This window comes from Lutra lutra, chromosome 2 (genome assembly GCF_902655055.1).
Source record: "Lutra lutra chromosome 2, mLutLut1.2, whole genome shotgun sequence".
Taxonomy (NCBI): domain Eukaryota; kingdom Metazoa; phylum Chordata; class Mammalia; order Carnivora; family Mustelidae; genus Lutra; species Lutra lutra.
Genome location: NC_062279.1, coordinates 87,841,998 through 87,865,323, shown reverse-complemented (window position 1 = coordinate 87,865,323; position 23,326 = coordinate 87,841,998). Strand labels below are relative to the sequence as shown.

General features: G+C 37.7%; 1 protein-coding gene across 3 annotated transcripts in view; it reads right to left on the bottom strand.

Moving 5' to 3' along the window:
* Positions 1 to 23,326, bottom strand: part of ARHGAP24 (Rho GTPase activating protein 24) — a 531,966-nt gene that overhangs the window by 221,952 nt on the left and 286,688 nt on the right. The window contains exon 1 of one of the 3 annotated variants that reach the window (XM_047717881.1): positions 4,168 to 4,435. The exons of 1 other annotated variant lie outside the window; for it this stretch is intronic. The gene's annotated coding sequence lies outside the window, so the exon portion shown is untranslated. Of the gene's footprint in view, positions 1 to 4,167; positions 4,436 to 23,326 lie in introns of those variants that run through there. One more of the 3 variants, XM_047717884.1, reaches the window with a different exon arrangement.

Genomic DNA, 23,326 nt, shown 5'->3' with positions numbered 1-23,326 from the left:
TTCCTTTCCACTGTATTCAATTCAACTTATACCATTTTCAGGGATGTAGATGGAGGACGTATGGATGCCATCTTCCCTGCCGGACTCAAGCTATGCTGCAAAGAAGGACCGCAGAACACATCTTTGTATTCAACAAAAGCAAGCAGGTTGGAGAGAGAAGCTAAAGCAAAATGGAAATTGCTTCCTAAAATCACTGTTATTATTTTTGTTAGTTTGGAAAGATATCACTGTTTGCCTACAGCTCTACCACTTACATAATCTTCAAAAATTACTTTCGGGGCACCTGGGTGGCTCAGTGGGTTAAGCCTCTGCCTTCGGCCTGGGTCATGATCTCAGGGTCCTGGGATCGAGCCCCGCATCGGGCTCTCTGCTCTCTGCTCGAAGTGGGGAGCCTGCTTCTCCCTCTCTCTCTGCCTGCCTCTCTGCCTACTTGTGATCTCTCTCTGTCAAATAAATAAATAAAATCTTAAAAAAAAATTACTTTCTACAATTTTAAGATCACCAAAATAATATTTGGCCTGTAAAACTGTCTTAGACTCAGCCACATTTATCTGTCCTAATATCTCACTGTTTTTCCCAATAATAATAATAAATCAAATAATATTGATAAAATAATATTAATAATATTAATGTAATAATATTATTAATAATATTAATTTTAAAAAGAGACATCTGCTTGTAATAAATGAATTATAAATCCACAATACCTTCAACAAAATAAACAAAGGGTAGAGGAAAAAGGCTGATGCCTTCATGTCTTCCAACTCTACTTTTTAAATTACTACTGACTGTGAACACCTATAACAATTCATAGTTCTAAATTGCTGTTAGGAAACACATAGAAATTTAGTTATTAATGGTGATGCTTAATGAAGTTTTTATGTTTTAGCATAACCCAACAGTAAACTAAATAACAAATACTTCAATAATAAAACATGAAGTAAAATATAGTGATTTTAGTATTATTTTTTGTTAATGCCCTTTTAACTCAAGGATTGGAAGTTATATTCATTCAACAGACATTTATTGCATGACTAAAATGAACAAAATGAATGTCAGTCTTTGACCATATCACCTCTTAAACTGTCCAGTTTAGTACATTAAGCAAAGGGCAACATAGAAGAACATACTTGCGTCAATTTGAGCATCTTTACTGAGAGGCTGAAGTTGAAAATGAACTCAATTCTGATTTTTATGAGAAGAAAGCTACTGTCTCTTTCTCTGTTCAACAACGAAGGCAATATTGATGGCCTCTCTTCCTTGCCCACAACCTATAGCATGGGACTTGACAGCTCCTTGAAATACATTTGCTCACGGAATTCTAATTCATGAGGGACTATATTCTGAGGCTTCTCACAAGGCAGTTTCAAGAAAGACCCTTATAAAGCACTATCAGGAACACTAACAGGCTTCTTCTCTTTCTAGTCGTAAAAAGCACTTTCTAAATGGAAGTCTCCATTTGTGTATATTCATCACAGCACTGAGTTGCCAGGAATTTTAAGTTTAGGTCTTGTCATAGTATAGTTCTCTTTATAAAATACATATCCTTTCATATGTCAGATTTCCCAATTAGGTAAGCCTGTGAAAATTATATTTTGATTAAACTGAAAGACTCAATCAAGTATTAAAAAAAAGCTTTATTGTATTGACTTAAAATAGCATATTTTCAATTTTAAAGAATTATGTTTCAATTGGAATAACATTTTATTTTAAAATGACCCGTGCCACTTAACGGAAAGAATGAGGGAACAAAAATAACAAAACCTCTCACTTTTAGACAATGCTCTGAACTTACGTGGAAATTAAATTCAATGTAGCAGACAAAAGGCAGTCCCTGAACTCATGGTTTCAAACATAAAGAGTCTGTCATTTACACTGCAAGATGCTTTAACACCCAGTAACAATTTCTACAGTGACTAGATAAAACTTGTATTTAACACCTAGTGTGAACAAAAAAGGCCCCTAAGACAAAAATCCTCACACACAATTCTAAATAAAGCTGTATGGTCAAGTCAATGGCAATGGGCTACTTAAAGTCGGAATTTAGAATCGCCCTGGACTCAGTTTCTCCCTTCGTGTGTTTATCTAATATAGCCAGTTTCAATTTTCCTCATGGGTAAAGTGCAATTAATTATCAGGATCACTGAGAAAACAGTGATTCTTTTTGCTCTGCAGAGCACAACATAAAAAAAAAAATAAAGGTAAGAAAACATATTCTGCTACAAAATTCAGTGCTTCATACTATTTTCTACTTATAAGAAATTGCAAGTAAGTGAGGATACAGGTAAAGAAATCAAGATATTATTGAGATGATTGAAAAATATATCTTTTCCCCTTGAAACATAATCTCCACAGAGAAGAACTGCATAGACTCAATGATGAGTATTTTTTCCTCTTCCCTAACTGTCTTACAAAGCGTTACGATGCTGTTTCCCAGTCGTGCATGCATGTGAACAGTGCATGTGTAAATGGAACTAAAATAAAATACTGAGTGCTTGATTAATATTAAATTGGCCCCTTGAGATGTGGTTAGTCACTGATTCCTTGACGTATACCTCCAATAACTTTATTAAAAAGGAGAACAAACAACACTTTCTGTATCTGATGCAGTAATGCCTTCCTTATCCCAGAGCCACTTCCATGGCAAATTCTTCTACAGAGCACAACTAAGGACTTGGACACAAACCAAAAGTCTCTTGAGCACCTAAAATAGATGTCACTCTGTCGATGCCCTTCGGCACATCCACTTTCCTCATAAGAGAATCTCTTGGGCCCTCAGATAAAGTTACTGCTTTTAATTCCTTCCATAATTTTTTTCAATAAACTCTTTCTTTTTTCTGGTTTTCTTGTGCACAGCACAAAAAAAAATAATAATTATAATGACGTGGTTGAGGTTGACAGATATTGTTAGAAGAAGGCAAACGGTCCACACCCATACGAAGTCACTCTTCCATATGGATGCTGGACCCAGAAAGAAAAAAAAATCCTATAAAAATAATACCATTTAAAAAAGCATAGTGATTACATGACTTTTTGACATAAGATGTAATAGCTTTATATACCACAGAATAGGCCCCCAACGTATCATTACATTATAGAATAATTCTACATTGTATATCCATGATGAGAAGGCTGGGTAATTCAGAGAATATTAAATTGAATTTAGTTCCCTCCAGAGAGATCTCAAAATATATACTAGATCTCAGAAAGTTAACTATCCAAAAATGGCTAAATTCTTTCTAAGACTTCTGGAGTTTTCCGTGGTAAACTCATAAGCTTCACTTTTTGCAAAGTCCACAAATGTAGACCTCCTTAATTGTCTCATTACTTGTTTATTGACCAGCAGCAAGAATTACCTATTAGCTAGTCGGGCCTCCGGGGAAAGAGTGCCCTTCTGTCTACCCCACTGCAATTTTGGGCTACTCCCCTTCTGCTCTGAGAGCCTCCATAGCTCAGTGATTTGAAATCTTGGAAATGTTGTCCATTTAAGGCGGATGAACTTAAAGAAGATAAACTTCATATGAAAAAATTTTTAAAAAGCCTTGCCAGAATTTTTATAAATAAGTAGAAATGAAGGGAAGGGATGGTTAAAATGAATAATTAATGATAGAAGTAGATTAGAAGTAAAATCCTAATTCAAAATTATGTGTTTTCCAGGTCAAATCCACCAAGCTGTGATGAGGTCCGTGACCCTTTCTTGAGTCAGTTTAAAGTGCCTGGAGCTGCTCTGTCTTGGTCTTCCTGATTGGCTCTATACTGGTTCTATACTTCCAGTCGAAGATGAATTAACCTATCCCTCCCCCTCAATCAAGAGCATTCTGCACATTCCGTAATATTACAGCCTATCTTTCTTTATCCAACATGAACAACAAAACATAAAACCACCCATGACAAGATACAAAAAAGGACAAAGATAAACTAAGCTTCAAAATAAAATAACAACAATGACCATTAGATTCCTGAAAACCAAACCAAACCAAACCAAATCCTAGTAGCTTTAAATATCAACATCCACAAAACAGTACAGCAAAGAAGCTAAGGTACTTTAAAGAGCATGTTTTCTCTCAGAAAAGAGGCAAGGAGGGGGGAAAGGTCAAAGGATCATGGAATTCTTGTGCCCCAAGCAAACAAACCCTGAAGGAGATTTCAATGAGTAAAAAACAGTACCTTATAAGTAACTGGTCTTGTCTACTCACAGCTGTTCCCAGTGTCGACTCTTGTTTAACTGTCTACTGCGTTCAGTTTAAAGTTAATTCTGTTGGCAAAAAAGTACAGAGCTTGTCTGGAAAATGCTGTTTGGACATAAACCATTCCTTTCAAAGCTGTAGTAGCTATATTTAAGTTTTCTTGTAGAGAGGGATATAAACCTTTCCTGTAGCTAATTTTCTTCCTCCTCCCGCCCCTCAGACTTAGTCAGTGTCCTCTTATCCCATATATTGAAGAAAGAGACAGAGAGGGGAGGAAGAAAAAAAAAAAAAAAAAGAACCAGGAAATATACCTTAAATAATGTAGTAGTTGAGCATTTGGAAAAAGAGAGGAAAAAAAAAAAGAGTATCAGGATCTTAAATATAATTTAGCCCAATGCCCTCATTTTTTAGATCAGGAAACTGATACTCAGAGAAAATATGACTTGTACAAGATCATTCACATAGCTAATTAATGCTGCAGCTAAGAATAGTTACCAGGTTTCACAACTTCCAATTCAATGCTCTTTCTACTACTCTAGTATACCCAAGGGAAATGGTTTACCTTTTCCTTGTGTATCCTTGAATAATACCCACAGGAGTTGGCAGGGAACAGTAACACAACTACAATATGAGAACCATCTGTTCTCAGAGAGAACATCTCATTCCACTTTTAAATCCTCAATACTGAAAGTTTCTCTATAATGCCCAATTTCTTGAAGATTTAGGAAACATCTTACTGTTTGTTGATTTTGCATAATATTTTTATGTCTCAGGATGCTGACATCTTTAGTCCTTATAGAGGGCTATAAGGGATGGTGCTATGACAGGTGTTACTCTTTAATATTTCTTTTTTAAAAAAAGATTTTATTTACTTATTTATTTGAGAGAGAGTGAGAAAGAGGGAGCACAAGCGCAGGGCGGGGAGGGAGATAGGGGAGAGGGAGAAATGGACTCCACACTGAGCAGGGAGCCTGGGGCTCAATCCCAGGACCCTGGGATCATGACCTGAGCTGATTACAGTCACTTAACTGACTGAGCCACCCAGGCGCCCCTCATATTTCTACCCAGTATCAGTGGTATTGAACTAGAAACACATTACTATCACCACAGATCCCTACTTCCAGTTTGTCGATATTTTTTTAACCATACGTGCAAGTTTATTCTTGTTATTATTAATTACATATTTTGTTAAATAAGAGAAGCAGCACAATAATATTTACTTGATATCTTTCACATAACATTTCCTACTTATATATAAAGAAACTATTTTTCTCTAACTGAAGGAATGATATTCTTATTATAAAATATTTTTAAAATTTTCCTCTCTATAATGTATTCATTCATTCATTTATTCATTCATGTCCTTATTTAGCAAATATTAATTGAACATTAATATAGTTCTCTTCCCTTGTGGAATATGGTGACAGCAATAACTTTTATAGATGAGTGTATAGTTGTCAAATAAAATCAAAGGGCTTACTTAGGAAGTAAGGCCAATTTTCCATAACTATCTTTTTATCCATTCTCATATTATAAGCATGTGCCCAAAATTTATTTACATTCTCTCCATTGAGTTGCCCACTCTCAACAACATCCATCCTCCATCCTAGGGTCAGATACGTCAAAATATGAAATGGCCCAGGTTGAAATTGCTCTGGGCACTATTCATCTTTCTGTTTGATCTGACTCCCTAAACTACTAAAATCTAAATTACAAACTACGATTTAAAGACACAATTGGCAAATGCTCAGACCACCCAAAACCCATTTTAAATTGTGACACACTGTTTACTGCAGAAATTCAGTTTTTTTTATATTGCCCATCTACTTTTAAAATGCTATCATATCTACTCTGGCCCTGGTCTTTGGAAGAAAATAGTGCAATGTGACTAAATAGTTATAAAAGTATATTTTTTAAGTGATAATGTGGTTTTTGAAACATGTTTTCCAAAATGTTGAGTAATTAATAGGTACTGTATCAATTTTCCAACAATGACAAATAAGCAGCTGATTCAAAATACATAATAGTTGAGAAAGAAATCTTGTAAACCATACTTTATACTTTTTTACACAATGGCAGGATCCTCATCTCCTTCCAATCTCAATTAATTTTGTCTGACTGAGCTCTGTGCAAATATAAGTCCCAAAGACATCAACATCTACATTTATATATAGCACTGATACCTCAAGTCTGATTAAAATTTGACACTCTGATACATATGACTTGGGTTTACTAAAAGTATTCCCTCTTTTTCTTTTACTTCTTAAACTTTACTTTTAAACATTTTGCCTTTTGTCTGTGAGAAGGAACAGGAAGAAAATCTCAGTCAGCCTTGAAAGAGAGGTAGGCTGTGAGGAGAGAGACACAGAGATTTAGATGGAATGAGTCAGCATGATTCAGGGCTCTGGACTGGACTCAGGAAGGAAGGTGTAAAGAGGAGTCACATACAAGCAGGTTGTTTGGAACAGAAGTGGGCTGAGCCACAGACAACAGATTATAGGTATTAAATGCAAGAACCAAAGTCTCTCAAAATAGGTTCAGCTAAGAGGGAACTAGCAATTTTGGTGACCAGTGCCAGCAACAGGAAATTGGTCCTTGAACGGACTTTGTAATTCATGACATGGTTTGTTTCTCCCCATTGGAAGGGAAGCATGTGCTGTCAATATGAGAATTCGAACACAATCTAAAATAACACAGTGACATACAAACATTAAAAAAAAATTGTTCCTCTATTTTTAGGTCCCTTGGACATACTCCAGGTTGCCCTACTCTGGGCATGCTCTGGATCTTAGAATCCTAGCATAGTTTAGCTAGGGACTAGTTACTGTGTTATGAAGCCTGGATATGTGGAGTTGAATTTCACCGATGGGAGAGGTACTTACAGCAGAGGTGAAATCCGGGGCAGACTATATTAACACAGGCAAGACAGTCGGAGTTCTCTTGACTCTTAGATCTCCTCTTAGTTTTCAGGTTTACAGTAACATTAGAGGAAGGCTTTTCCTAAGGAATCCCAGAGAGCTCTTTTGTGATAGCAGCTACTGGATTATAATATTCTGTGCTTGGGAGGAGATATCACACGTGGACATTTTTAACAGTCTAAGGAACCACACACATAAAAACCTTCACCACCAACTCTCTTTAGTTCAAGCTCACGCTTACTTTGTTGCCTGTCTCCTCTCAAAAGCCATTCTCCTCACAGCAGCCAGGGCCTGTCATACTGTCTGATAGCTACCCATAATTCCTCTGCTTCACACCTTCCAGTGGTTTCCCATCACCCCATTCCATGGCCTCTAATGGTTTCCTATCCTTCTCTTGCTTTATCCCTGTAATGGTTTCCCGCTGTTTGCAGAATAAGTCCAAATGCCTGCCGATGGCTTCTGAGGCCTCACATAATTTCACCCCTGTTTATCTTTCCTATTCCCTAACCTGTTTTTCCTGTTGTTCCATCTGTTTAGGATGTTTCCTCTTGATCTTTGTGGGACTACCACTTAATGAGACTGCAAGACTCATTTCAAATGCTTCCTCCCCAGAAAAAAGATTTCCTGATCACTCTAGCTGATCATCTCCCCCGTCCCTTACATGCGCACACTCTCTGCCCCATTTTTCTATTTTAATTGTTCTTCATAGCACTTACTACCCTCTGAAATTATCTTGGGTTCCTTTTGTATTTATTCATTCATTTAATTTGTCAGTTTAATTATGTTTACAGTATCTCTTCGAGAATGAGTTTTATAAATCAGAAATGTGTTGGAAGTTATAGATAAGATCAGAAACACAATATTCAGGCTTTTTTTTTTTTTAAGATTTTATTTATTTATTTGACAGAGAGAGATCACAAGTAGACGGAGAGGCAGGCAGAGAGAGAGAGAGAGAGGGAAGCAGGCTCCCTGCTAAGCAGAGAGCCCGATGCGGGACTCGATCCCAGGACCCCGAGATCATGACCTGAGCCGAAGGCAGCGGCTTAACCCACTGAGCCACCCAGGCGCCCATATTCAGGCTTTTTAAACCACATTATCACTAGTATTCAGAGCAGTGTCTCCTATGTATGTATTTGACCAATATTTCTTGAATGAATGAATTATATTTGTTGCCTGGGTTACTACTCTTCAGTCAACAAATGTCCAACAGAAGTCCATGAGCGTGAAGGCAAGGACTAATCTACTTCTGCAATTGACTGAACTCTTCAAGTCTCCCTGAGGCTCAAGCAGCTAGGCACTCGCAGGAAATAAGGAAAGAGCCCCTGCTGGGCTCTAGGAGGCTGCATCTAGGCATGGTGCTTCGAAACCCTTGAATTTTGTTAACACAAAGTCCAGCATATACCCTTGAGCTGCTAGGAGGTCCTAAGAGCTTCCAGACATCTCCTCCGTTTCCTGAACTCGATAGTCGTGGCCCTTATTGGAATAGCAGATATCCTAAAGCTAATTCTATCCTTTCCAGGTGGTTTCAAGAAACTACTCTCAGTTGCCAACTCTTCAGAAGCAGGAGTTAAATCCTTGCATTCGCAGCATATGTTTTCTAAATGAAAAAAGGGACAGACTAAATAATTTTAGAGAAGTAAGCTCACAGATAATTTAATCTTTCATTTCGGTTCTCCTCCATGCTGACTCAGAGCTCTCCAGCGAGCTGTAAATTAGATTTCCTCTCCCATCTCAGGTCCTACTGCTTCCTAATGACCTGTTCTTGTGAGTCAGCCTCTCTGGGTCCTATGGCTCAGGCACACTGTGGGATAATATGACTGCCTTAGCAGTCTTCAGGTCCCACAGTATCAGTAAGGTGGCTGGTGTGATGGCGGCCAAACAAAGTTGTTTGTTTGGAAAAAAACGATCCTCTCCCCCCCCACCCCACCCCCACCCCCGCCCCCGGCCCCTGCATACCACTGCAGATGCCCTACCTCCTCCCCAGGACACACCTAGGTAGAAGAAAACTCTTGTCTGAACACTACTGCAGCTTGATAGCAAATAACACCATTTAAAACCATTTTTGAAAGAAATGTCCTTTTCCTGTGGTACTGATTGCATGTTAATCTAAGTTCATAGGTGGCATTTAGTGAGTCAGTGAATCCAAGGTACAGATATTTAGTGATTGCCTTCTATGAACAAGGCTCTGTGTCAGGTAGTGAGGTTTGTGTAATTATTCCTTTTTATCTCAAGGGATAGTATTTCTTTATCCAGAATACAAATTTCTCTAGGAAAAGAAGGTTAAAATTTCTTCTTTCCTCCCCCTTTTCTTTCTTTCTTTCTTTCCTTCCTTCAATTTACTGAAAGCCAGATTTATTGAGTCCAAATAACATGCTGTGTTTAGGTATAAAGAAAAAGACAAAATTCAATGTCAGGAGGCTAACCCTTTGGAAGTGAGAGAAATTTACAGACTATTGCAGAGATAGGCACAGCATTACCAGAAAGCACATCAAAGCAGTGTGGAATCAAGATGGGAAGTGAGCAAAGAAGGCTTTTTTGAGAGGATGAAACCTATGTACATTCTGAATGCAGGAGAGGGAGAGGATTAACATTCCAGGCAGGAGATAGGGCACACTTGGGTCACTTCAAGAATTTCTATAGAGCTGGAATGTGGAATGAAAGACATAGACTAATAGATGAAATATGCAGAAGGAAATATAGGCAAAAGGCTCAGGAATTTGTTTTTTTATCCCGAAGGCAACGGGGGAGCTACTGAAAATTTTTCAACAGTGGATATTTTGTTTTAAGAATGTTAAGTAGAAAAAAAAAAAAAAAGAATGTTAAGTAGAGAAAGAATTTAGGGACAGGTGGCTTGAAGGACTAGACTACTTAGGAAGTTGTTTCTTTATTCAAGTAAGACATTGTGATGGTCTGCAATTAGGCAGTAGGGACAGAGAGACCCAAAAGAGAGGCACCAAAAGATAATTTACATTTTCTCACAGGTAGGAAGAACTGAGTAAGCCAAAATCACTTCCAAAACCACTATAAAATCATTATATAAAAGTGTATCCAGTATTAGAACTGCATGAAAACTCTAGTGAGTTCTTATATAAGTAAGTTCTCCCCATTCACAGATGAGGAAATGGAAGGCTCAAACTTGAGTGATAGCAACGTTTGATCCCCTGTCCATCTGACGACAAAACCCATATTCTCTACACTAAATTGCCTGGCCCTTTGAGGAGATCATACATTTTGGACACTTCTTAAACTTAGACTTAAAGAAGTTGTTTGGAATATAATTTGGCAGTACCTTAAGAGGTTCCCATGCAAGACTATTCAGGTTTTCCAGGTATGAGCATGTTCTAATTTGAGATCCAACACACAAACAATTGGATTTGTGCTGTTTCTATGGAACAACACATTTAGCGACCCTGCAAAGCACAAATCCTCATCAAATTCCTTTTGATAATTTAATTATTTTTAAGCCTGGAAGATTTATTCACACTCTATACGAGGGCGGCGAGGTGAAACCAAAATGGAAGTGGAGTTGGCAGATACTCTAGTTCAATCAAGTCAAATACTGAGTTTTGAGTAGAATGGTGTTTGAAAGATAAATCAGTTTCAATGAATCTTAGAAGGCAGAAGGTACAGTTCTTAAGACACTGAAAACAGGAAGGGGCAGACGTAGCTCAAGCAGGAGAAAATGCTGAAATTTGCCTTAAAGTTGGAAGAGAAAAGTTCCTTCTCTAGCATATTTTACATGGACTGTGGGTAGGATAACTATACAATTTAGTACCCAAACCTTGAATCTTGAGAGTAAAAGGAGACACTAATATTAATTACAAAAGGATAGCAGATAATCATCAGGACTCTTACAGGCAAACATGGATGTACATCACCTTACCTAGAGGCTGACATTAAACCTGATCTTCAGGTGATGGTAATATGAAGAATGAGGCCAGCAGCTGAGACTACTTCAGGTAGCGGGAGATCAGCTAAATAGCTTATCTAAAGATTGCAAACACCTACAAATCCAACGGGAGATCGAAGAGAAGAACAGCAATTCTAGAAACAGAAAATCAACCACTTTCTGAAAGGTAGGACTGGCGGAGAAGTGAATCCAAAGCGACGGGAAGATAGACCACGGGGGGAGGGGCCGGCTCCCGGCAAGCAGCGGAGCAACGGAGCACAAAATCAGGACTTTTAAAAGTCTGTTCCGCTGAGGGACATCGCTCCAGAGGCTTAACTGGGGTGAAGCCCAGGCGGGGTCAGCGCGGCCTCAGGTCCTGCAGGGTCGCAGAAGGATCGGGGGTGTCTGAGTGTCGCAGAGCTTACCGGTATTAGAACAGGGAAGCCGGCTACAGAGACAGAGCCGAGGAGTGAGCTCTAAACTCGGGGTTGCCTTGAACCGGTCGCAGGCTCAGTCAGCTCGGAGCGCGGCCGGAAGCCAGGGTGACGGGAGTAATTGGGCACTGTTCTCTGAGGGTGCACTGAGGAGTGGGGCCCCGGGCTCTCGGCTCCTCCGGGCCGGAGACCAGGAGGCTGCCATCTTCATTCCCGTCTTCCAGAACTCTACGGAAAGCGCTCAGGGAACAAAAGCTCCGAAAGCAAACCCAGCAAACCCGAGCGAATTACTCAGCCCGGCCCCAGGTAAGAGCGGTGCAACTCCGCCTGGGGCAAAGACGCTTGAGAATCACTACAAGAGGCCCCTCCCCCAGAAGATCAATGAGAAACCCAGCCAGGACCAAGTTCACCTACCAAGGAGTGCAGTTTCTATACCAAGGAGAGCGGCAGAATTCCAGAGGAGGAGAAAGCAAAGCATGGAATTCATGGCTTTCTCCCCATAATTCTTTAGCCTTGCATTTAATTTAATTTTTTTTTCTTTTTCAATTTTTTTTTCTCTTCTTCTGCTAAATTTTTTTAACTTTTACCGTTTTCTTTTTTAACGTTTTTTAAATAGTTTATCTAATATATATATATATTTTTTTTTCCTTTTTATATTTTTTTATCAGCTTTCTTTTTTTAATAGTTTCTTCTTTTTTTTTTCTTCCTGAACCCCTTTTTATCCCCTTTCTCCCCCCTCACGATTTGGGATCTCTTCTGAATTGGCTAAAGCATATTTTCCTGGGGTTGTTGCCACCCTTTTAGTATTTTACTTGCTCCTTCATATACTCTTATCTGGACAAAATGACAAGGCGGAAAAATTCACAACAAAAAAAAGAACAAGAAGCAGTACCAAAGGCTAGGGACCTAATCAATACAGACATTGGTAATATGTCAGATATAGAGTTCAGAATGACGATTCTCAAGGTTCTGGCCGGGCTTGAAAAAGGCATGGAAGATATTAAAGCAACCCTCTCGGAGATATAAAAGCCCTTTCTGGAGAAATAAAAGAACTAAAATCTAACCAAGTTGAAATCAAAAAAGCTATTAATGAGGTGCAATCAAAAATGGAGGCTCTCACTGCTAGGATAAATGAGGCAGAAGAAAGAATTAGCGATATAGAAGACCAAATGACAGAGAATAAAGAAGCTGAGCAAAAGAGGGACAAACAGCTACTGGACCACGAGGGGAGAATTCGAGAGATAAGTGACACCATAAGACGAAACAACATTAGAATAATTGGGATTCCAGAAGAAGAGGAAACAGAGAGGGGAGCAGAAGGTATGTTGGAGAGAATTATTGGAGAGAATTTCCCCAATATGGCAAAGGGAACAAGCATCAAAATCCAGGAGGTTCAGAGAACCCCCCTCAAAATCAATAAGAATAGGTCCACACCCCGTCACCTAATAGTAATTTTTACAAGTCTTAGTGACAAAGAAAAGATCCTGAAAGCAGCCCGGAAAAAGAAGTCTGTAACGTACAATGGTAAAAATATTAGATTGGCAGCAGACTTATCCACAGAGACCTGGCAGGCCAGAAAGAGCTGGCATGATATATTCAGAGTACTAAATGAGAAAAACATGCAGCCAAGAATACTATATCCAGCTAGGCTATCATTGAAAATAGAAGGAGAGATTAAAAGCTTCCAGGACAAACAAAAACTGAAAGAATTTGCAAATACCAAACCAGCTCTATAGGAAATATTGAAAGGGGTCCTCTAAGCAAAGAGAGACCCTAAAAGTAGTAGATCAGAAAGAAACAGAGACAATATACAATAACAGTCACCTTACAGGCAATACAATGGCACTAAATTCATATCTCTCAATACTTACCCTGAATGTTAATGGGCTAAATGCCCCAATCAAAAGACACAGGGTATCAGAATGGATAAAAAAACAAAACCCATCTATATGTTGCCTACAAGAAACTCATCTTAAACCCGAAGACACCTCCAGGTTTAAAGTGAGGGGGTGGAAAAGAATTTACCATGCTAATGGACATCAGAAGAAAGCAGGAGTGGCAATCCTTATATCAGATCAATTAGATTTTAAGCCAAAGACTATAATAAGAAATGAGGAAGGACACTATATCATACTCAAAGGAACTGTCCAACAAGAAGATCTAACAATTTTAAATATCTATGCCCCTAACGTGGGAGCAGCCAACTATATAAACCAATTAATAACAAAATCAAAGAAACACATCGACAAGAATACAATAATAGTAGGGGATTTTAACACTCCCCTCACTGAAATGGACAGATCATCCAAGCAAAAGATCAACAAGGAAATAAAGGCCTTAAATGACACACTGGACCAGATGGACATCACAGATATATTCAGAACATTTCATCCCAAAGCAACAGAATACACATTCTTCTCTAGTGTACATGGAACATTCTCCAGAATAGATCACATTCTTGGTCCTAAATCAAGTCTCAACCGGTATCAAAAGATTGGGATCATTCCCTGCATATTTTCAGACCACAATGCTCTGAAGCTAGAACTCAATCACAAGAGGAAATTTGGAAAGAACCCAAATACATGGAGACTAAACAGCATCCTTCTAAAGAATGAATGGGTCAACCAGGAAATTAAAGAAGAATTGAAAAAATTTACGGAAACAAATGATAATGAAAACACAATGGTTCGGAATCTGTGGGACACAACAAAGGCAGTCCTGAGAGGAAAATATATAGCGGTACAAGTCTTTCTCAAGAAACAAGAAAGGTCTCTAACAACCTAACCCTACACCTAAAGGAGCTGGAGAAAGAACAAGAAAGAAACCCTAAACCCAGCAGGAGAAGAGAAATCATAAAGATCAGAGCAGAAATCAATGAAATAGAAACAAAAAAAAAACAATAGAACAAATCAACGAAACTAGGAGCTGGTTCTTTGAAAGAATTAATAAGATTGATAAACCCCTGGCCAGACTTATCAAAAAGAAAAGAAAAGGACCCAAATAAATAAAATCATGAATGAAAGAGGAGAGATCACAACGAACACCAAAGAAATACAGACAATTATAAGAACATACTATGAGCAACTCTACGCGAACAAATTTGACAATCTGGAAGAAATGGATGCATTCCTAGAGACATATAAACTACCACAACTGAACCAGGAAGAAATGGAAAGCCTGAACAGACCCATAACCAGTAATGAGATTGAAACAGTCATCAAAAATCTCCAAACAAACAAAAGCCCAGGGCCAGATGGCTTCCCGGGGGAATTCTACCAAACATTTAAAGAAGAACTAATTCCTATTCTCCTGAAACCGTTCCAAAAAATAGAAATAGAAGGAAAACTTCCAAACTCATTTTATGAGGCCAGCATCACCTTGATCCCAAAACCAGACAAGGATCCCATCAAAAAAGAGAACTACAGACCAATATCCTTGATGAACACAGATGCAAAAATTCTCGCCAAAATACTAGCCAATAGGATTCAACAGTACATTAAAAGGATTATTCACCACGACCAAGTGGGATTTATTCCAGGGCTGCAAGGTTGGTTCAACATCCGCAAATCAATCAATGTGATACAACACATTAATAAAAGAAAGAACAAGAATCATATGATACTCTCCATAGATGCTGAAAAAGCATTTGACAAAGTACAGCATCCCTTCCTGATCAAAACTCTTCAAAGTGTAGGGATAGAGGGCACGTACCTCAATATTATCAAAGCCATCTATGAAAAACCCACCACAAATATCATTCTCAATGGAGAAAAACTGAAAGCTTTTCCGCTAAGGTCAGGAACACGGCAGGGATGTCCGTTATCACCACTGCTATTCAACATAGTATTAGAAGTCCTAGCCTCAGCAATCAGACAACAAAAGGAAATTAAAGGCATCCAAATCGGCAAAGAAGAAGTCAAACTATCACTCTTCGCAGATGATATGATACTCTATGTGGAAAACCCAAAAGACTCCACCCCAAAACTGCTAGAACTTGTACAGGAATTCAGTAAAGTGTCAGGATATAAAATCAATGCACAGAAATCAGTTGCATTTCTCTACACCAACAACAAGACAGAAGAAAGAGAAATTAAGGAGTCCATCCCATTTACAATTGCACCCAAAACTATAAGATACCTAGGAATAAACCTAACCAAAGAGACTAAGAATCTATACACAGAAAACTATAAAGTACTCATGAAAGAAATTGAGGAAGACACAAAGAAATGGAAAAATGTTCCATGCTCCTGGATTGGAAGAATAAATATTGTGAAAATGTCTATGCTACCTAAAGCAATCTACACATTTAATGCAATTCCTATCAAAGTACCATCCATTTTTTTCAAAGAAATGGAACAAATAATCCTAAAATTTATATGGAACCAGAAAAGACCTCGAATAGCCAAAGGAATATTGAAAAAAAAAAGAAAGCCAAAGTTGGTGGCATCACAATTCTGGACTTCAAGCTCTATTACAAAGCTGTCATCATCAAGACAGCATGGTACTGGCACAAAAACAGACACATAGATCAATGGAACAGAATAGAGAGCCCAGAAATGGACCCTCAACTCTATGGTCAACTCATCTTTGACAAAGCAGGAAAGAATGTCCAATGGAAAAAAGACAGCCTCTTCAATAAATGGTGTTGGGAAAATTGGACAGCCACATGCAGAAAAATGAAATTGGATCATTTCCTTACACCACACACGAAAATAGACTCAAAATGGATGAAGGATCTCAATGTCAGAAAGGAATCCATCAAAATCCTTGAGGAGAACACAGGCAGCAACCTCTTCAACCTCAGCCGCAGCAACATCTTCCTAGGAACATCGCCAAAGGCAAGGGAAGCAAGGGCAAAAATGAACTATTGGGATTTTATCAAGATCAAAAGCTTTTGCACAGCAAAGGAAACAGTTAACAAAACCAAAAGACAACTGACAGAATGGGAGAAGATATTTGCAAATGGCATATCGGATAAAGGGCTAGTGTCCAAAATCTATAAAGAACTTAGCAAACTCAACACCCAAAGAACAAATAATCCAATCAAGAAATGGGCAGAGGACCTGAACAGACATTTCTGCAAAGAAGACATCCAGATGGCCAACAGACACATGAAAAAGTGCTCCATATCACTCGTCATCAGGGAAATACAAATCAAAACCACCATGAGATATCACCTCACACCAGTCAGAATGGCTAAAATTAACAAGTCAGGAAATGACAGATGCTGGAAAGGATGCGCAGAAAGGGGAACCCTCCTACACTGTTGGTGGGAATGCGAGCTGGTGCAACCACTCTGGAAAACAGCATGGAGGTTCCTCAAAATGTTGAAAATAGAACTACCCTATGACCCAGCAATTGCACTGCTGGGTATTTACCCTAAAGATACAAATTAGGGATCCGAAGGGGCACGTGCACCCGAATGTTTACAGCAGCATTATCTACAATAGCCAAACTATGGAAAGAACCTAGATGTCCATCAACAGATGAATGGATAAAGAAGATGTGGTATATATACACAATGGAATACTATGCAGCCATCAAAAGAAATGAAATCTTGCCATTTGCGACGACGTGGATGGAACTAGAGGGTATCATGCTTAGCGAAATAAGTCAATCGGAGAAAGACAACTATCATATGATCTCCCTGATATGAGGGAGAGGAGATGCAACATGGGGGGTTAAGGGGGTAGGAGAAGAGTAAATGAAACAAGATGGGATTGGGAGGGAGACAAACCATAAGTGACTCTTAATCTCACAAAACAAACTGAGGGTTGATGGGGGGAGGGGGGTTGGGAGAGCGGGGGTGGGGTTATGGATATTGGGGAGGGTATGTGCTATGGTGAGTGCTGTGAAGTGTGTAATCCTGGCGATTCGCAGACCTGTACCCCTGGGGATAAAAATATATGTTTATAAAAATTAAATTTAACGTTGGGAAAAAAAAAAAAGAATGAGGTCATAGGTTTTAAAGTGAGGCAAGACAAGCAAAGTCAAGAATTCTTACACAACTTGGACAAGGTGTTTGATAGATATACAATGGCCAGATCAACTGAACTATTTGAGATATATTAATTAATTTAGTTCCATAGTTTATTAGAAAATCATATATAAAGATGAAAAATAACCCTTCATTATAAGATAGTCACAGATAATAGGTATATAGGGTTTAGTCTCCTATATAATGTATTCACATAAGTATTTTCCATAAAATATAAATATGTTGGCATACATGGGTGCTCCTACCTATTTTGGTTATTTAAAAATAAGTACAGACTTTATTTTTTGATCAGGGAGTCAATATTAAGAAGCACCAAAATGAATCAAATCTCAGTGTACTCTCCCACCAATTCCTGAATTCTTTCCAGAGTTGAGGACATCCTTCCTTATATGGCAAGATTCCTTCCTAGCCTAGATAAAGGGAAGGATGGGCATAGCATGGGAAACAAACATTCCCAGGGAGAGACAGGAGATACCAGGCAAAATTAATTAGGATTCCAACCTTAGTTCTGTCATCAACTAGCTGTGTGACCTTGGACTGAACACTTGACTCTACCCAGCCCTGGGTTTCTCCCATATAAAATGAGAGGATTTAGAAAGATTACCTTGGAAGTTCTTTCAGATATAAAATTCGACTATTCTCTGAGATAATTATCTCCCATATGTTTTAAATTTGCTTAATGTTTACTTATCTGTGAGGTCTGGGAAGATATCTTTTGCATCATAAAGAAATTAAAACAGCCAGTTATTGATGAAACAACTGTGATGGTAACACTAATAATTTTTATAAGACTCCCAAGTATATAAACATAGTCAGTGGGGAGATGTTTCATTTTTTAATGTATAATAGGAGGACTATTAAAATTTTCTTAGGAGAAAATTCATCAGATGTAAAATGCCGAAGCACATTGTGCTTAATAATTTTTAAATATTCAGCTAATTTGGGCTCCCAAAACACACAAAGGATCAAGCTTTCTGAATTTATACAAAAAAGGATTTCTTCTGGAAGTGTAATGTGACTGTCATTTTTCACGAGGAAAGAATGAATTCACATTTACTATATAAGACTGTTGGAAATGAATACAGGAGTTGCCTCTCTGTTCTGTAATCTTTGACAAGTCCCTAGATACACAAGCATGGTTCAGAAAATAATGAAAACAAATTGCCCATCAATCTTTTGCTTTTGGACCTCAAACTTTAATGCAACCAAATATAAGGAAGCCAGACAAAATTTTTTCCTTATATTATTTTTATTATTTTTCAATTCATAAAGTAATATGCTTCTTTATTTATAAAAGGCCACAATGCAATAAAAAAGTATATAACATAAAATTTAAGATTCCTAGCCACTCAATCCTCTCTAATCCTATTCTTTTTTTTACATTTTATTTATTTATTTGACAGAAAGAGAGAGAGAACACAAGCAGGGGGAGCCACAATCAGAAGAAGAGAGAAAAGCAGACATCCCGCTGAGCAGAGAGCCCAACATGGGACTCCATCCCAGGACCCCGGGATCATGACCTGAGCCAAAGGCAGACACTCAACAAACTGAGCCTCCAACACTATTCTTACCAATTAATCACTGTCAACCATTCACTCTGCATCCATTCAGATGATCTCTCTCTTCACATACATGTATGTTTGCACGCATACATACACATGAACTTCCACAAATCTGGTCTTGAAAAAAGAATGTTATCTTCCTTTACTCTAATACTTGGCAGTTATTAAATTTGTTAATCTTTAGGCAAGCAAGCAAGTATAATAATAAATGTGTCTTCTTTTCCTGTCATAAAATCTCTCTCTTCCATCCTTAAGTCCTTGGACTTCTCTGTACAATTTATCAGGTGGCTAAGAAAAATAAGTGCAATATCTTATTGGCAGTCAAGATGCTTAGCAAGATGAGCACCTAATAAACATTTACTGATTTGAATGAACGGATGAAGCACACCAAATACCATAATGGCACCAATGGTTGGGAGAAGCTGCCAGCAAATAACCACGTGTGAATGGAAATTCCTAGTATCCATTCCTCTTTGTATCAGGTGTCAAGAATTGCTACCTTTGGGGCGCCTGGGTGGCTCAGTGGGTTAAAGCCACTGCCTTTGGCTCAAGTCGTGATCCCAGGGTCCTGGGATTGAGCCCCACATCTGGCTCTCTGTTCAGCAGGGAGCCTACTTCCCTTCCTCTCTCTTTGCCTGCTTCTCTGCCTACCTGTGATTTCTGTCAAATAAATAAATAAAATCTTAAAAAAAAAAAGAATTGCTACTTTGAATGTCTTATAATCATCACTTCTGAGTGAGGATGTATCTGTTTCATATTTGAATACTGTATTTTTCATTGTTGCTAAATGACCACTAAGCCATAAAAAGTCTGACTTGAATAGATTCCCTCCTTCACCATAAACTGGTCTCTGCGTTATCTCCTTCATCATTTTAATCAGCACTTTATTGGATCTAATAATGTCAGCTGGCTTGTTGAATGTACAGTGTCTGAGATGAAGAGATGCCTTTGCATTTTTCCCATAGCCTCTCTGGAAACAAACAAATGACCCCACTACCACAGTCTAGCCTTTAGCTAGCACCCATGGAACTGGTAAGATGATTACTGGCAGTTTCAGTTTATCCAGAAAGATAATTTTATTTTTCTTAGAAATTTTAGTCAATATATTCATCTTCAGCCTGGATACTACACTGCATAGTTCCTTGGTCTTGCAATCAACTTCAACTCTGATTTTTTTCTTCACAATGAATTTATCATCATCTATTTTTGTACGATCTTCCCATGAGAGACCATGTACTTCATTTACAGGGAGAGGTGTCACTGGAATTTACTGTGGAATGTTAGAGTGCTTCTACTCTTTAAACTTCATTTGTTGGGGCGGCTGGGTGGCTCAGTGGGTTAAAGCCTCTGCCTTCGGCTCAGGTCATGATCCCAGGGTCCTGGGATCGAGTCCCACATCGTGATCTCTGCTCAGCGGGGAACCTGCTTCCTCCTCTCTCTCTGCCTGCCTCTCTGCCTACTGGTGATCTCTGTCTGTCAAATAAATAAATAAAATCTTAAAAATAAATAATAAACTTCATTTGAAATTGGCAAGTAGATGAAATTTTAAGATATAAGAACAGATCAGAATGCCAGAAGAAAGAGTGTAGTTAGAAAAGATGAACAAAGACCGGGATCTGTCTTCTCCAACGAAATTTTAGGGAGACTGGTGTGTGTGCATAGTTTATAGATATATGAATGAAGCATATATGCATTAGGATATGCTGTTCAGTGAAAAACTTGGGAGATGACTGTTTTCATTCAGATGAATACACAAACAGAAATAATTGTGTAAATATGGAAGTACTATAATGAAGGCACGAGACACCATTATGTTTGTGTAACTTTGTATTTTGGCATGATTTCAAACTTACAGAAGATGATAAGAATACCACAAACAAAACTCATATGCCCTCTATGTAGATTTACCAATCTCCATCTATCGATCTATGTATAAGCACATTATCTTTTTCTGAATCACTGAGAGTAAGTTGGAGACAATGTATACCTTTATCAGCACACAGTGTTTACTTTCCAAAAGCAAGGATATTGTCTTATATAGCTTCAGCTTAATTCTCAAAATTATGAAATTTAACATTGATACATTATTATTAATCTAACCTACCCACAGTCCATATTCAGATTTATACGTTCCCACTAATGTCCTTTATGGCTATTATTTCTCCATTTCAGGATTGAATCCATAGTCACACATTGCACTTCGTGTCATTTTTCTATATTCTCCTTTAACCTGGAACATTTCCTCAACCTTTCTTTGTCTTTATTGATCTTGAACTTTTTTAAGGATACAAATAAATTATTTTTATAATGTGTCTCAGTTCCAATTTGCCTAATATCTTCTCATGACTAGATTTGAGTTGTGCATTTTTAGCAGAAATACCAAAGAAGTAACGTTGTGTCCTTCTCACTGCATCATATCTGGGGGCATATGATGTCAGATTGCCCTGATATTAATAAAGATAACTCTGGTCTATTTTTTTTTATCATACTCTCCTCCAGTACTGTTAGCATCCATACAATGTTCTAAGTTTTTCATTCCTTCTATTTTATTAGTTGGCATTCTATTATAAGAAAGAGCTTTGCCTATCATACCCATGTATTCATTTAAATTAAGAAGTAATCTATGGATTTTAATTTATTAAATTGGTTTATTAAATTGGTTGATTATTTATTGTGTAGTTTAATACTCAAGTTCTTTCAAATTTGGCCAATGAGAACCTTTCAGGCTGGCTCCTCTGTCCTTTGGCTATGTTGCTGTCATTCTTCGAATACTTCTTATTTCCGGTACAACAAGCTGTGCCAGCCTTCGCTATACTTTCCTTATCTCAGACTTAAATCTGTCTTTCTACTTGATTCATTTTAATGGAGCATGGTGAGAAACCAGGTGCTGAATATTCATGCCACCGCTTCCAGACCCTCTTACCAGGCAGAGCTAGGAAAAAAATATTTTTTAAATATGCACACACACATAAACACAGACTCTATGTTTTATTTATTTATTTATTTAATCCTATGTTTGAAGCCTTTACTATTTTTGGATTCGCAGGTTAAAAAATATGGGAGATTCTCATTATAGTTCCTCCCATCTCCCCTCTTATCTTCTCTTACATTTTTATTATATATTAATACAAAATAATAAGAATAAAGTTATATCTGCTTTTTCTATAACCTTATCTTTACCAGCTGTTTAATCTTAGTCTTATAGTTAAACTAATACAATGTCACTGTGAGAATTTTATCACAGATTCCCATTCTTGAGTTTTTTATTTTGATTTATTTTTGGTTTCACTAAGTTCACATTTAAACAATTTTTATTGAGAAGGCATAGGCAATGTATAATTGAGAATATCCTCTTACTGCCACTTACTTGGATACATTTTTATTCGTATCCCTTTCATATCCTCACAACTTCCAGTGTCTTCTAGCACTTAAAATTGCTGTGAAGAAGTCCAAGATACACCTGCTTTGTTTTGTTTTCCCTTCTATGTAACTTAATTTTATCATCTTCATGCCAGTAGAATTTTTCCTTTTCCCTTGATGCTAGATAACAAACATATGACCAAGTATCCTATGGTTGGTTTGTTTGTTTTAAGATTTTATTTATTTATTTGACAGAGAGAGAACACAAGTAGGAGGAAGAGAGAGAAGCAGGCTTACTGATGAGCAGGAAGCCTTACATGGAGGATTGATCCCAGGACCCTGGGATCATGACCCGAGCCAAAGTGTGATGATTAACTAACTGAGCCACCCGAGCATCCCCAGGTATGCTAGATTTTATGTCAATTTTATGTGCCCATTTAATATGCAGATTCAGGTACTCCTTTTATTCTACTTTTTTCTTCCATTATGTCTTTAAATATTTTTGTAGTCCACTCATTGGGTTTTTTTTGCACTTCAAAGTTTCCAATTATCTCCTTATTTGTCATCTTTTCACTGATTATTTTAATTTCCTTTCTCTCTTCTGCTTTCACCACAATTTCAAATACTTCTTTCCTTCATACCAGAGATCTCATCTACAGTCCTCTTGCTATCTTTCTTGATTCTAAGTTTTTTATTCTAACTTATTTAGACTTATAAAGGTCTTTTTAAGTTCTCAGTTTGCCTCCTCAACTCAGAAGCATTTTTTTGAGCTGTTTATTATTCTGTCTTAGATTTCATCTGTGGAATTCATGGTTTCTTTTGGTAATGCATTTTCTTTTATAGCATTGGGTACTTATGGAGGGCTTTAAATTTCTACCTTGTCTTTATCCTATTGTTAATTTTTTTTTCAATCTTTATTTGGCATGCTATTCCATTGGTTTGCATCTTTCTTTTTTTGTTTTTAATTATTTTATTTTC